The sequence below is a fragment of the Cavia porcellus genome, unplaced genomic scaffold (assembly GCF_034190915.1).
Source record: "Cavia porcellus strain 051 isolate PalLab524CR breed Dunkin Hartley unplaced genomic scaffold, mCavPor4.1 scaffold_25, whole genome shotgun sequence".
Classification (NCBI taxonomy): domain Eukaryota; kingdom Metazoa; phylum Chordata; class Mammalia; order Rodentia; family Caviidae; genus Cavia; species Cavia porcellus.
Window position 1 is genome coordinate 35570932 of NW_026947508.1, and position 14475 is coordinate 35585406.

Genomic DNA, 14475 nt, shown 5'->3' on the forward strand with positions numbered 1-14475 from the left:
TCCATTTTCTTTCTTTCTTTCTTTCTTTTTTTTTTTTTTTTTTTGTCTTTTTTCCTTTTTATTGGTACCAGGGATCGAACTTACGACTGCCTGCTTGCAAGGCAGGTGCTTATGCCGCTGAGCTAAATCCCCAGCCCCAGTTGATCCATTTTCTAAAAAAGACTATTATGATATGAAGGCACCGGCTCTGTTCACCATAAGAAATATTGGAAAAAACACTAGTCACTAGAACTCAAGGAACCAAAATTGTGTCTGATGAGCTCAAAGGTTGTGTGTTTGAAGTGAACCTTGTGATCTGCAGAATGATGAAGTTGCCTTTGGAAAATTCAAGCTAATTACTGAAAATGTTCAGGGCAAAAACTACCTAATTAACGTCCATGGCATGACAAAATGTGTTCCATCATCAAAAAATGGCAGACCATGATCAAAGCTCATGTTGATGTCAAGACTACCAACGGTTATTTGTTTCATTTGTTCTGTGCTGGCTTTACTAAAAAATGCAACAATCAGATACAGAAGACCTGTGATGCTCAACACCAGCAAGACTGCCAACTCCAGAAGAAGATGATGGAAATCATGACCCAAGAGGTGCAGACAAATGACTTAAAGGAAGTGGTCAATAAACTGATTCCAGACAGCATTGGAAAAGACATAAAAAAGGCTTGCCAGTCTGTTTATCCTCTTCATGATGTCTTCATCAGAAAAGTGAACGTGTTAAGCCCAGGTTTGAATTGGGAAAACTCATGGAGTTTCTTGGTGAAAGTAGTAGCTTTGGAAAAGCTACTGGGGATGAGACTGGAGCTAAAGTTAAATGAACTGATGAATATGAACCACCAGTCCAAGAGTCTGTTTAAAATACAGATTTTTAATGATGAATAAAATCCTATTTGTGACCAAAAATAGTGCAAATAAGGTTATTCTAAAATTTTATAAAGGCAAAGAAACCAGAATAATTAATTCCAGAAGAGAATTAATAGAATTAGAGAAATAACACATTTTAAAAAATTAGACCATGTACCACTGGGCTACACTTTCAGTTTTATGCTAAGTAATTTTAAGAATTATTATAAAACTGTGGTAATCAAGACGTGGTGATGTTGAAGGGGTAAATATAAATCAATGAAACAGTCAGTCTAGAAATGCATCCACACAAGTCTAGCCAATTTAATTTTCATGAAGATGCAAAAACAATAGAGCTAGATAGATAGCTTGCTTCTTTACTTGCTTGCTTGTTTGTTTTCTTGCTTGCTTCCATGCTTACTTGTTTGCTTTCTTTCTTTCTTTCTTTCTTTCTATTAGATAGGATCTAGCTATGTAGTTCCAACTGGCATTAAACTTACTGTGTAGTCCAAGCTGCCTTGAACTTGTATTAATCCTGCTGCATCAGCCTCCTGAGTGCTGGTATTGCAGGTGTGCACCACCATGCCTAGCTAGTCTTTATCAACATATAAAATTAGACATTAAATACCAAACACTGAAATATGTAACCAAAATAAGCCTCAACCTAAACCTCACATTTTATACAAAAATTAAATCACTGTCTAAAGGTTAAATATAAAAGTATAAAATGTTTAGAAAATCTTTGACTTGAGATTAGGCAGAGTTTTTGGACATATTATCAAAAGCATGATTCATAAAGGGAGAAACTGATAAACTGAACTTCATTAATAGTAAAAAAAATTTTTGCTCTACCAAAGGTAGCATTAAAAGATTTTTTTAAAAAGCTACAAACTCGGAGAGAAAATTTACAAGACACATACCCAGAAAGGATTTATATACTAAATATATAATGAACTCTCAAAGCTCAAAATACAAAAAAGTCTCAACTTTAAAATAGGCGAAAGTGTGCCAGGGATTTAGCTCAATGGCTCAAGTGCTTGCCTGGTAAGCGTGAGGTTGTGAGTTTGATCCCTGGTACCAAAAAGAAAAAATAAAATAGGCAAAAGATTTAGACACTTCTTTAAAGAGAATATACAGATAATAAGTAAACAAATAAAAAGATGTTCCACATCCTTAGCCATTAGGAAAATGCATATTAAAACCATGGTGATACACCACTACATACCTATAAGCATGGAGAAACATCAACAATACCAACTACTGTGAGCAAGGGTAATAGATGGGACTCATGTATTGTGATAGGAATGCAAAATGATAAGGCACTCTGAAAGAACAGTTGGCCATTCTTATTAAAGTTAAACATATACTTAGGGGCTGGGGATTTAGCTTAGCGGCATAAACACCTGCCTTGCAAGCAGACAGTCGTGAGTTCAATCCCTGGTACCGATTAAAAGTTAAAAAGTTTAAAAAAAAAAATTAAACATATACTTACCATTTTATCTAGCAGTCCCACTCTTGGAATTTCTCCTTAGAGAAATGGAAAAGTATATTAACAGAACAGGTTGGTTATTGATGTTTCTAGCAGTTCTATTCATAGTTGCCAAAAACTAGAAATTATCCAAACGTGGGGGTTTTGTTTGTTGGTTGTGTACCAGGGATCAAATTCATAACCTCACACTTGCCAGGCAAGTGCTTACGCTAATGAGCTAAATTCCCAGCCCCTCATTTGTGTTACAATTCTTAAAAACACTACACTGCAGTGATAGAAAACAGATAGATCACTTACTGCCAAGTGTTAAAGGTATGCCTACAAAGGGTCAATATGGAGACTTTCAGAGTGATGGAACTGTTCTGTGCTCTGATTATTGTAATGGTTTCATGAATTTATACTCCTATTTAAATTCATAGAGTTGTACATCAAACTAAAAATTAATTTTTCTAAGTCTATTTTTAAAAAAACATTGTGTAGTTTTAAAGTTGAAGGGGAGAAAATCTTAAAAGAGTGTGGAATCCTAAAAGCCTCATAGAGAAAACAAGTCAGGATGAGAATAATCAGTTGTATCAAACATTGTTGATTGTCAGGGAAGACAAGGACAGAGAAGTGATAACAGTGAAGAGGTCACTGGTGACACTGATTATGAAGAGATTTGGAATAGTGTGTTAAGCACAGGGCCAAAGAAGAAATGGGAGGGAGAAATGTGAGTCAACAAGTATAGATAATTCCTGAAATTTTGCTACAAAAGACAGTGAAGAAATGGGACAAGCCAGGCATGGTGGCATATGCCTATAATCCTAGTCTTGAGAGGTTGAGGCAGGAGGATTGCTGCAAGTTTTAGGCCACCTTGGATTACAAAGTGAATTTAAGGTCAGCCTGAACGGCAGAATGAGACCGTATCTCAAAACAACAACAACAAAAAACAACTACAGAAGTAGAGTTCAGAAGTTTTTATTTTTGTTTGGTGCTAGGACTTAAACCCAGGGCCTGTCTTAATGACATCCCCATCCCTGAGATTTTTGTATGAAAAGGCAAGAAACATAATAAACTTATTTATGTGCTAATGAGAATAATAGAGAATGAAAAATGGATAATGTAGTTTATATTACATATAGCTTTTTTTTTTAGCAGAGTATAAATATATATCTGTGATAGGGTAAATCATAAAGTCTGGAAACATAGATAGATAGATAGATAGATAGATAGATAGATAGATAGATATTGTCATCATCAAGGATGACTTTGACCTGTAAGCAAGTAAGTAAAGTATCCATTTCCAGACTTTACAGATGTTATGCACATGTGTACATGTGTATGCAACACACAATTGCAGTTTTCATGCTGACTGTAAGTTTCCAAGAACAGCTGTTATGTTTTACTCATTCTTGTAATCCTCATAGCTAAGAATGTAGGGAACATAGTGAATAATTCAATTAAAAGCGTCTACTGAATGGCTATAACATTAAGGAAAAAGACTATCTTTATTATCCAGCTCTAGGATAAATCAGCTTCCTTGTCTGTGAATATCCTTTGCAATATAAAGTTGTGTTTCCTGCCCACTTTTTTTTTTTTTTTTTTTTTTTTTTTTTTTTTTGGTACCAAGGATCAAACTCGCAGCCTTGCGCTTGCCTGGCAGGCACTTATGCTGCTAAGCTAAATCTCCAGCTCCCTGCCCACTCCTAGGCCACTACAGGACTATCCTTAGTTCTATATCCACTTATGGTATAAACTATGAACTTAACTGAATTTATCTAAATTTTCACTGCAGAAAAATATAGCCTATTATAAATGTTCAATGATTTACTCATTCTAATTTGGGCACAAATGACATTTTCTGAATAACATGTCATCATCTTTAAAAAAAAGATGAACATCAATTTCAAAATGGGTCAAAATTATGCCTAAAATATTTTTGTTTCCTTTCCTGTCCTGGGGATCTAACTCAGAGCCTCACACATAGTGGGTTAATGCTATATCACTGACATGTTCCTCAGCCCCAAAATACAAAATTTTAGAGAAATTCTAATTCAAAACATGGTTAAACTTCTCAGTAGGTTCAGATTAGATGAAATGCCACATTAATTTAATTCGAGACAATTTTCCTTTAAATTCTCTTCATTTGGCACAAAGGAAAATTGTGGATGTATGAATGGGTGTGGATGTGTGTGGGTGTATCTGTATCAACTTGCCAGCTTCACTTGTAAATGTACAATTACCATTATAGGAAAGGTTTCTGCTTTGCACTACTCAATTGTGCATTCAAAAACAGTTCTAAGAAAGGCCTCTAATTTGTTCCATTGTTAGTCAAGTGGTTTGTACATGTAGAAAAAAAGCAAAATCAGACATATAATATAGAAAGATGAAAATGGGGATAGGAGAAATTACTCTTCTCCTAAAAATCTGATCTTGCTTTCCTCATTGCCCCCCTCCACAAAAGCAGGATCCTTGCCAAACCCCATAAAAACCCTTAGGCACCTCTCAAGCATGCAAATGTAATTTTCTATCCAGACAACACACTCCCTTTTTAATGAACTCAAAAAACAATCTGTGAATGCTCACAGAAGAGAAGAGGAAAATTGCAATGAAAGAAAGTACAAACAGTGTGGAGGAAGATTAAGATGGACATGGCAAGTCCAGAGTTTAAATAGACATACAAAATAATGAAGGTGAAAGGATTGTAATCAAACAAAATGGTTTGCAGGCTGTCATTTCATACAAATTACAGTCAGAAATATATGAATATTCACTTGAATAAAAATCATTCATTATAAGAGTGGTCCTTCAACTGAAAGGATTCTTGTCAAGACCCAGTGTGGCTATCATTCTTTGTTCCATTTCATGATTAAAAAAGAAAAAAATGAAAAAGGTGTATAGATAAACAAAGAAAAAATGTTACATATGTGCAAATCCTAATCCATCAAGAGCAGGAGCAAATTTTTTCATGGTACAACCAAATACTGTCTTATGTCAAAATTAGACATTCTAAGTGTTAATAAATGACAGGAGACACTTTAGTTGGTCACATGATTCAGGAACCCTCCAGATGCACATTACGATTCAGATTTGAACAGTAAACAGAGTAGGCCGTTCAGTAGGGTGGGAGGACTGGAAGAAAAACAGTGCAGGAGGGGTCATCAAAATGAAAACTGTCCTCTTGCCTCTCCATTTGAAGAGAAGTTTTATTGAGAAAAAAAACTAAGCCAATTTAGGCTGAAATAGTTACAACATTTTACAATCTAACCTCTTAATGATGAATAAAATTCTTTTCCTTGCTTAAGGATCAAATTGGTTGAGCTCTACACTTGTCTGGCACCATGCTGTGGGCTATTTCCTTTCATTCATAACCAATCAAAGATGTATTCAGGCTTTTGTGAGATCCAAGGCTTTGTAACTGCATATTCTAGAGCATCATGATGTTTCTCTAAAAGGAGCAAAGCTACACAGAGTGACAGCTTTCCTTGGGTAGTTAGTATTTGGTGGCCCCTTCTCGATGGTAGACCTTGAGCTCTTTTATAATATAGCAAATACAAATGCTTGTTCTTGTAAGTGGAGAGGTGAAGCACGGTTGAAGGAAGAAAAAGGAATGGGGAAAAAAGAAAATATATTATGTACAGGTACAAATTCCCTGTGATAGATGTGTTCATTATGTATGGCAAATATGTACTAATAAAAATTTAAAGAAATTTGTATAGTACTATAGCATGTATAGCATTATTTTCTCTCTTTAGTTTTATCAATACAGCACAAGATGATGGCTGCTTAAAGGGGAAGGAAAAAATTTTGAAATACAAAATTATTACAAACAGTAAAATAATCTAAGTGTTAATTGAAAACTAACTCTACTTCATGCTTAATGATAAGTTTGATCATCCGAATGTACGATTTAACATAAATTTTTATGGGATGACTTAAGGTATATGTAAATAATATAGCATTGTTTAATTTATAGGTGACAGTCATTTTACATATTGTGTATCTGTTAGCATTGCATATACATACGTACAGAGACTGAAGATAAGAAAACTTCTTACAACGAAGATTTTTAAAACTTTCCTAACAAACTGGTTGTGGTGGGCATATGCCTGCAATCTGAGCTCTCCGAAAGCTGAGGCAGTTAAGGGTTTGAGACCAGCCTGGGCTACCTAGTGAGGCCAGGCAAGCATGAACTACATAGTTAGACCGTGTCGCAAAAAACAGAAACAGAAAACCTTCTTTGATTGCATTGTCAATCAAGTTAAATCGAGGATCTAAGGATGAAAAGTAAAGCAGTAATATTTTATGACAGTTAAGTTTTGCCTCCATTTATTTATAACAGGCTTCTCATCCACCCATGGTAGTACAGAATACAAAGCATTGTTTGTATTGAAAAATAACAGGTACCTTTATGATAGGTCTGTTTCACATTTATTGCATTCTTTATAAAACAATACTTTTCCATTTCCCTATAAATCACTAAAACAAATTAATGATCTAATAATTTTTATACTATCATAGTAACGTACTGTAAAGAAGAAATATAAATGGTCTGTAAACTCATGAGATGATATTTAATATTCTCAATCATTAAGAAATGTCAAAACCATATTAAAGATAACCATTTCAGTGGCTGGGGATTTAGCTCAGCGGCATAAGCACCTGCCTTGCAAGCAGGCGGTCGTGAGTTCGATCCCTGGTACCGATAAAAATGAAAAAGACAAAAAAAAAAAAAAGATAACCATTTCGAACATACTAGGATGGTTATAAAAACAGCAAAAAAAAAAAAATAGTAACTTTTGGCAAAGAGGTAAAGAAATAGAATTCCTTATTCACTGCTGTTAGGAATACAAAAAAACATGTAGTCGGGGCTGGGGATTTAGCTCAGCGGCATAAGCGCCTGCCCAAGCCTGCAGTCGTGAGTTTGATCCCTGGTACTGATAAAAAGAAAAAAGGCCAAAACAAAACAAACATGTAGTCATTGTGGGAAAAAAGCGGCAATTTCAAAATACTGAACACAGAATTACTAGATGATACAATTTGTATCTAGATGTCCCCTTAAAACCTCATGCAGTCATTGGTTGGGCCTTTTGGAGGTTAATGGATCTACCCTAGGGCCGGTAGCCTAGATGGAATAAAAGGGACAGAAAGAAGGCTTGCTGCTGCCATTGCTTCTGCTGCTACTGTCATTTGCTACATGATACCTTTTTTTCTGTGCTACTGTTTCTGAACAGTTCATGTGTCCTGAACTGTTTCTTCTCTGTGATGCCCCTATGCCATGCCACATTGCCTTCGAACCAGCCAGTTGGGGATTGAAACCTCTACAAACTATGATTCAAAAAACCTTTCTTCCTTAGGTATTGGGTATTTTGTCTCAACTATGCAAAACGTAAGACACAGAATTACCCAGGATTTCTGTTCCTGGGTATCTACTAACAAAACAAAACAAAACAACTGTATCCACACAGAAACTTGCACACAAAGTGTTCATTCAAATTATTCATAATAGACAAAAGGTAGAAACGGTGTCTATAAGCTGAATGGATAAACAAATTCTGATATATCTGTACAGTAGAATATTATTCAGTTATAAAAAAGAATAAATACTGATACATTCTATAAAGTTAGATAAATCTTGAAAATATTAAGCTAAGAAAAAGTAGCTAGACACAAAAGATTAACATATTATAGGTTTCCTCTTATATGCAGTATTCAGAATAAAGTCATAAGGACAGAAAAATTAGAGGTGTCGGGGGTGGGTGGAAAGGTAAACAGGAAATGATTACTTAAAAGGAATGGAGTATTCTTTAGGGGTAATGAAAAAGTTTTGAACATTGGGAAAGGTAGACTATGCCTAACACTGTGAAAGTACCAAATGTTACTGAGTTGTACATATTTAAATGGTTAATTATGTTGTGAGTTTCACCTCAATAAAAACAAAGAAAAAGCTCCTGTTATTTTTTTAAAATTAGAACTTAAAGTTGAAAGTAAATATTATATGTTCTGGGAGGAAACAGGAGGAAGGAAAAAGTAAAATCAGATCCTTAACTGTTATAAAGGCAATGCTGAGATTCAAAGGATACTATTTAAAAGTGACAAACCACATAGTAAAAGGCTAAGGTAACTGTGGGCATGATAAAATATATAATACCAGTAGAATAATAAAAACACTTTCTTACACATCAAAATAAATTTTAAAAGAATAAGGCATGAGGTAAGAGACCCAAAAAATAAAAGTTGGACTGTATTAAACAAAAATAATACCACAGTCTCGGGACCAATCATTTCAGTAACATTAGTAAATGAAAATTGGCTTAACTATCGAAAGAGGAAGATTTTCAGTTGACTCACATAAAATTAAACTCTCTATTGTATTCTAAAGATACACCTAAGTCAGAAATTTAGAAAAGCTTTGAAATAAGGAAACAAAGATATACCAATGGAAACAATAAGAAAGTTATTCTAATTTCAATCAAAGAATCAGGCCAAAATTTTTAAATGAAACAAAAGATATTTTATAATGCTAAAATATAAATCTAAAAATGCTGGTAACCTTATTGATACCTCAGTAAAAGATAAACCAGCCATAAAAAGAAAGAACAATAACATGAGAAACTGAAACTACTAAGAATAGAAAGCTTTAATATGCCACCATTAGTAAAAGACAGATGAAATGTATGAAAAATAACAGCTATATAAAAATTAATGTAAAATTTTCTGAAACTACACATATATATGTGGAAATATGTGCATGACAAAGGTGGTACTTCAAAGACAAGAATTGTCTGATAGTGAAGGAAAAACTTGATTAAAACATTTGGAAAAAATATAAAAGATCTACTTTTCATGCAATGCACAATAATAACTTCACATATCAGAAGCCTCAATGGAAATATTAAAAGTTAAACTATGCAAGTTCTAAAAGAAAACATGAGTAGGTTGCTCTATAATCTGGATTTAGGGGACTGGGCATATGGGTCAGTGGTAGAGGTCTTGCCTTGGATCTGAATTGAGGAACAATTTTCTAGCTAAAACAAGGGAAAAAAAGAAACTTTTGAATGCCCCCAAATACCATAATGTCAAAAGGCAAGTAACAAACTGCTGAAGGCCTTGTAAAAATTAAGAGAGAAAGAAAAAGGTGATCCCCATCTGGAACCAGCACCATACACAGACTACTGCAGGAGTGGAGACAGTCACATCCAAGCCTCTCTTCTTGAGTCAGTATCATTCGCGTACTGTGTACTGTGGTGGAGAGAGAATCAGGCCTCACAAAGAGGCGATCCCACCTAGAAACCATATCATTTCCATTGTTTTCTTGGATTGAGTTTTATTCTCTTTTGTTTTCTTTGATTATGTTAAATCTGATGGCATGAGCAGCTATTTTTAAAAAGTAGAAAGACATATTGTGGTAACTATTTTGGATTTACTATTAGCTTATTTTGAATTCCTTTATTGCATTCATTGTTTTTATATTTATTGTTTCTATTCTGTTCTGTTCAATTTTTACTATTACAGAAGGTATCTGTAACTATTTTGAAGACAACAAAAGGCAATATGTTAACTATTGCTGATTTCATAAGGTTTTGAAATCCTGTATCACTTTACACTGGTTTATTTTGATTGATTTTACTGTTTTGTTTTCCTTGGTTTTATCCTCTTTAAAGTAAAAACAAAGCAAAACAAAAAAATTAAGTACTTTAAAACATTAAGAGATTGAGAGGAAAAGAATGAAAAGGATGTGAGCAATTTACAAAAAATGTAAAAATGCATTTAATTTTTAAGTACTAATACTTTAAATACATATGAAAAGTTTACTTACAATATAAAAAATGCAACCAGGCATAATGGCCCACATTTACAATTCCAGCACTCAGGAGGCTGAGAGCAGAGGATTTTGTGAGTTGAGGCCAGCATGGAATAGATAGCAAAACCCTGCCTCAAAAAACAAAAAAGAAAATGAAGATGAAAGAACTAATCTGGTAATATAAGCAACCCTTTTGAAGATAACAACATGCAGTATTGGCCAGGGATTTAGCTCAGTGGCATAAGTGCCTGCCTGGCAAGCACAAGGTCATGAGTTTGATCCCTGGTACCAAAAAAGAAAAAGAAAAAAGAAAGCTTAAACAATATGCAATACTACAGCTGTTGTTAAGTTCCTATCATCTTGTTTTGAAAACCTATACTGTTACTGTTTTAGGATTGTGGTTTGTCTCTGTTGCTTTTTGTTTTTCTTTTCTGTGTCTTTTTTTCTCTTAAAGAAAAAAGAAAACTAATTAAAAGTGTTCTGAGATAACATTTTTCATCCACTAGATATGCAAAAATTAAAAAATATGACAACTCATTATTTTGTTAAGTCCATGTGAAAATAAACATTCTTTTTTGTTATTGCCGGGAATGCAAACTGGTACAACCCTATTTGAGGGAAATTTGATGATTTCTGACAAAACTATGTATGCAGTTTTGTCCTTTGACCCAACATTCCTACTATAAGGATTTGTCTTGCAACAGTATGAGGGTACTCATATGTGCTGGACATAGTGGCATACACCTGTAATCCTAGCACTCTGAAGGCTAAGGCAGGAGGATCACTGAGAGTTTTAGTTAGGCCAGCCTGGGATACAAAGTGAGTTAAAGGCCAGCCTGAAATGCATAGTGAAACCCTGTCTCAAAAAGAGAAAAAAAAAGAAGAGAAAAGAAAAGAAAGATTGTCCAATGCATGAAAATATTGGAAACTACCTAAATATACAAACATACGAGATTGGTTGAATAAACTGTATAGTATCACACATACCCACAATGAGGTACTAAATAGCTGCTTTAAAAAAAAATTCAACTGATAATGGAATGATTTCTGGAGCAGAGTGAAATAAAAAAAGATAAAAATAAAATTGTGAATGTGGGGGTTTTTTTGTTTCTTTTTGTCTTTTTCTTTTGTATTGGTACCGGGGATTGAACTCACAACTGCCTGCTTGCGAGGCAGGCACTTAATGCCACTGAGCTAAATCCCCAGCCCCTATGAATGTGTTATAAAGTATGCTATTCTTTTGTGTAAGAAATAATGAAGAGGGCCGGGATATACCCTCTGTGACACAGCACCTGCCTGGCAAACATAAGGTTGTGAGTTCAATTCCTAGTAACCAAAAAAAAAAAAAAAGAAAGAAACCAGTGAGGAAGCAGACACACATATGATTATTGCTTTTAAAAGGAAGAATAAATTAGCTGGTTTCCTGCAGTGGTAGAAGGATGCAGTAGATTGGATACAAACAGAAACATCTCTTTGATAATGTTCTGTATGTTCAGAAAATTACATTAAATCAACCATAATTTGGGATCTTTTAGAGTCTTAATATTTGTATTCTCCCAATTTGCTCTCACTAAGATGGCATGAGAAAGTAGGGCTTTAAAAGATAGTATGAAAGGAGTAGGGCATTGGATCATAAGGATAGAACCCTCATGAATAGGATTCTATGTGTTTATGGAGTTTTTGTGATTTGCCATTTTTAATTTCAAAACTTTTACTGTAGTTTTGGTGAAAGATGATGAATAAAGTGAAATTAGGGATAGAAAAGGGGATGTATTATAGTAATATGTACAATTTGAAAGATTGGCTATAGAAGTTAAAGGAAAGAGAAATTTACAATAACTTCTAGGTTACAACTATGAGCAGTATGAAATCTTTACACTCATGGACTTCACAGTCTACTGCTGGTAGAATGGTAGGGGCCAAGGCTGACAATTAAAAGCAATTACAAATTACAAAATGTTCCATGGTAGTAGAAATACACATAGTAAAAGTAATTAACCTTATGTAGGGTACTGGTATAGTTTCTCAAAGAATGATGTTTCACTAAGTTTCAAAAACCAGTTTGAAATAGCCAGGTAAAGTAGGAGAGAGAGAACTTTATAAGAGAAGGCATGGTTTACAGAATGGTTAGGGAGCAAGATAGAGACAGGCTGTTTGGGGAAGCAAGAAATGTTGGGTAAGCTGGAGTAATGGATTTTGCAACTGTTATACAAGTTCCTGTATGAATTTTGGCCTTTATTTTGAGAAAAAGGAGTTTTGAGCAAGAGACTAATACCACTAGATTTTCCTTTGAGAAAATGAGATTAGAAAAGAGAGAAGCAAGACCAAAGACCAGGAGAGCAGTTAGAAGAGGGATTCTGCCATAATTCATGTAAGAGATGATCACTGCTCAAGAATATATTAGTGGCAGTGAATATGGAGGGAAGAGGTGAGATTTGAAAGAGATTTGACATGGGGACAGGATTATAGAAATAAGGAAGAAGAAATGTCAAGAATGATTCTTGGAGCTGGGGATAGAGCTTAGTATAGGGGGCAGGGCAGACAAATTTAGTCAGGCATGACTGTGCACTGTAATCCCAGCTACTTTGAAAGCTGAGCATGAGGATTGTAAATTCATGGCCAACTCAGTGAGACACTGTCCCAAAAACTAAATTTAAAGGGGCTGTGAATATAACTTACTTAGTGCTAGAGCACTTGGCTAGCATGCATAAGGCTGTGGATTTGATCTCTTTTACCCAAAAGAAAACAGATTTAGATAGGAAAAAAAAGGAGAAAGTTCACTTTTAAAAATACTATCTATGGATAATTCAAGTAGCAATTTTAACAGTTAGCTTCGTGTTGTAATGAAGTACCTGAGATAATAACGAAGAAAAAGCTATTATTTAGCTTGTCTCAGTACGTAGCACATAGCCATGCTCAATAAGCATTTGATAATAATGAATTCATTCAGTAAAAATTTGCCTAGTTTTTCTTGATACTGAGTTAGAATGTTAGTATAAAATTAGGTAGCTAGATGTAGATTTATTCTCATTCTGTGGTTGTCTGCCTTTCCTACAAAGTACTTATATTTAGCAATGTGATTAAACACTTAGAATTTCTCATTTTGCTTTTTTTTTAAAGGGAAAATCATTTTGGACTATATTTTTAAATGGTTGTTTTGGAAATATCTATGGGCTTACCCTTTAAGCGTTGGTATAAATTTTAAAACGTGAGAATCATGGAGCAATATTGATTCAAAGCTGATGGTTATAGATTTACAATAAGAATTTCTAAATGAAATGCCACAAATTACAAGGAAGTATAGTAGTGTGATTATTTGAATATGTATCTTACGAGAGTTTTTCAGTGGGGTTTTTTTGGTTTTTTGTTTTTGTTTGTTTGTTTGGGTTTTTTTTTTTTTTTTTTTTGGCCAAGATAGATATAACAGTGCACATTACAAATTGATAGTGTTTGGGAACCTATTAGAGAGCACTTCATACTATACTTTCCCATTCACATAAAAATATATTGATGTAAATAAAACTGTCTGTCCTATAGATTGCAAATAAATGAGTTATCTTGTTACTGTCCAGGGAGAGTATATAGCTGAATAAGCTGATAAGATAAACTATCCCTTATCATATACGTGTAGTGATTTTAGCAGGTATTGTTACCCTAACATTTTCAAATAGTTACTTTTCTGAGTAGTATTACTTCAAAATCCATTGTACACAGTTATGTATCACTTTTAATTGATTGGGATGCTTTTTAACCATTGGTTAAATAATTACCCACCTCTCCTTCCAACTTCCACCTGTGTGACCTATTCATAGACATCAAAGAGTCAGGCTCTGAAAAATTCCCATCTGCTTTTTTATACAAGTTGGTATAGACTGAATTTGCTGCTTTCTTTATAAAAGCTACTAAGTATTTTCTAGCTTTGGTGAATTTAAATGACAGAACTTAGGCTGCAGAATCCAATCTGCATGTGTGTATGTATGTATTTATGAGTATTTATCTTTATATATTATATATAAAATCATATAAATATAAATAAGTATATATAGTCACTCTGTGCTTAGCCCAGCCCTATTCTTTTAAACTAATATAGGTGACTGAGGGTGGAATATCTGGTTACTTTTATGAGGTAAATTTAAGCAACCATGTAACTATGGAGAGTTTTATATAGGATTCAAACCCTTTACTATATTCTAAACAATCTGCTAATGATCCTCTGTAACAGTGGAGAGTTCTCAATCAGTGATTGGATAAAAACATTCTTGCTACATTGCCTATTCCAATCATTCCCCTTCCTTCCCTAACATTGTTCTTTTTTTTTTTTTTTTTTTTTTTGAGACAGAGTCTTAGTAGGTTGTTCTGGCTA

The 14475-nt window shown here is 34.1% G+C and overlaps 1 protein-coding gene and 1 pseudogene across 1 annotated transcript in view; both read left to right on the forward strand.

Annotated features, from left to right (window-relative positions):
* The window catches only part of Zswim5 (zinc finger SWIM-type containing 5), a 180916-nt gene that overhangs the window by 82736 nt on the left and 83705 nt on the right, over window positions 1–14475 (forward strand). The window lies entirely within an intron of this gene.
* Window positions 1–14475, forward strand: part of LOC100724144 (small ribosomal subunit protein eS1-like) — a 44969-nt pseudogene that overhangs the window by 13704 nt on the left and 16790 nt on the right.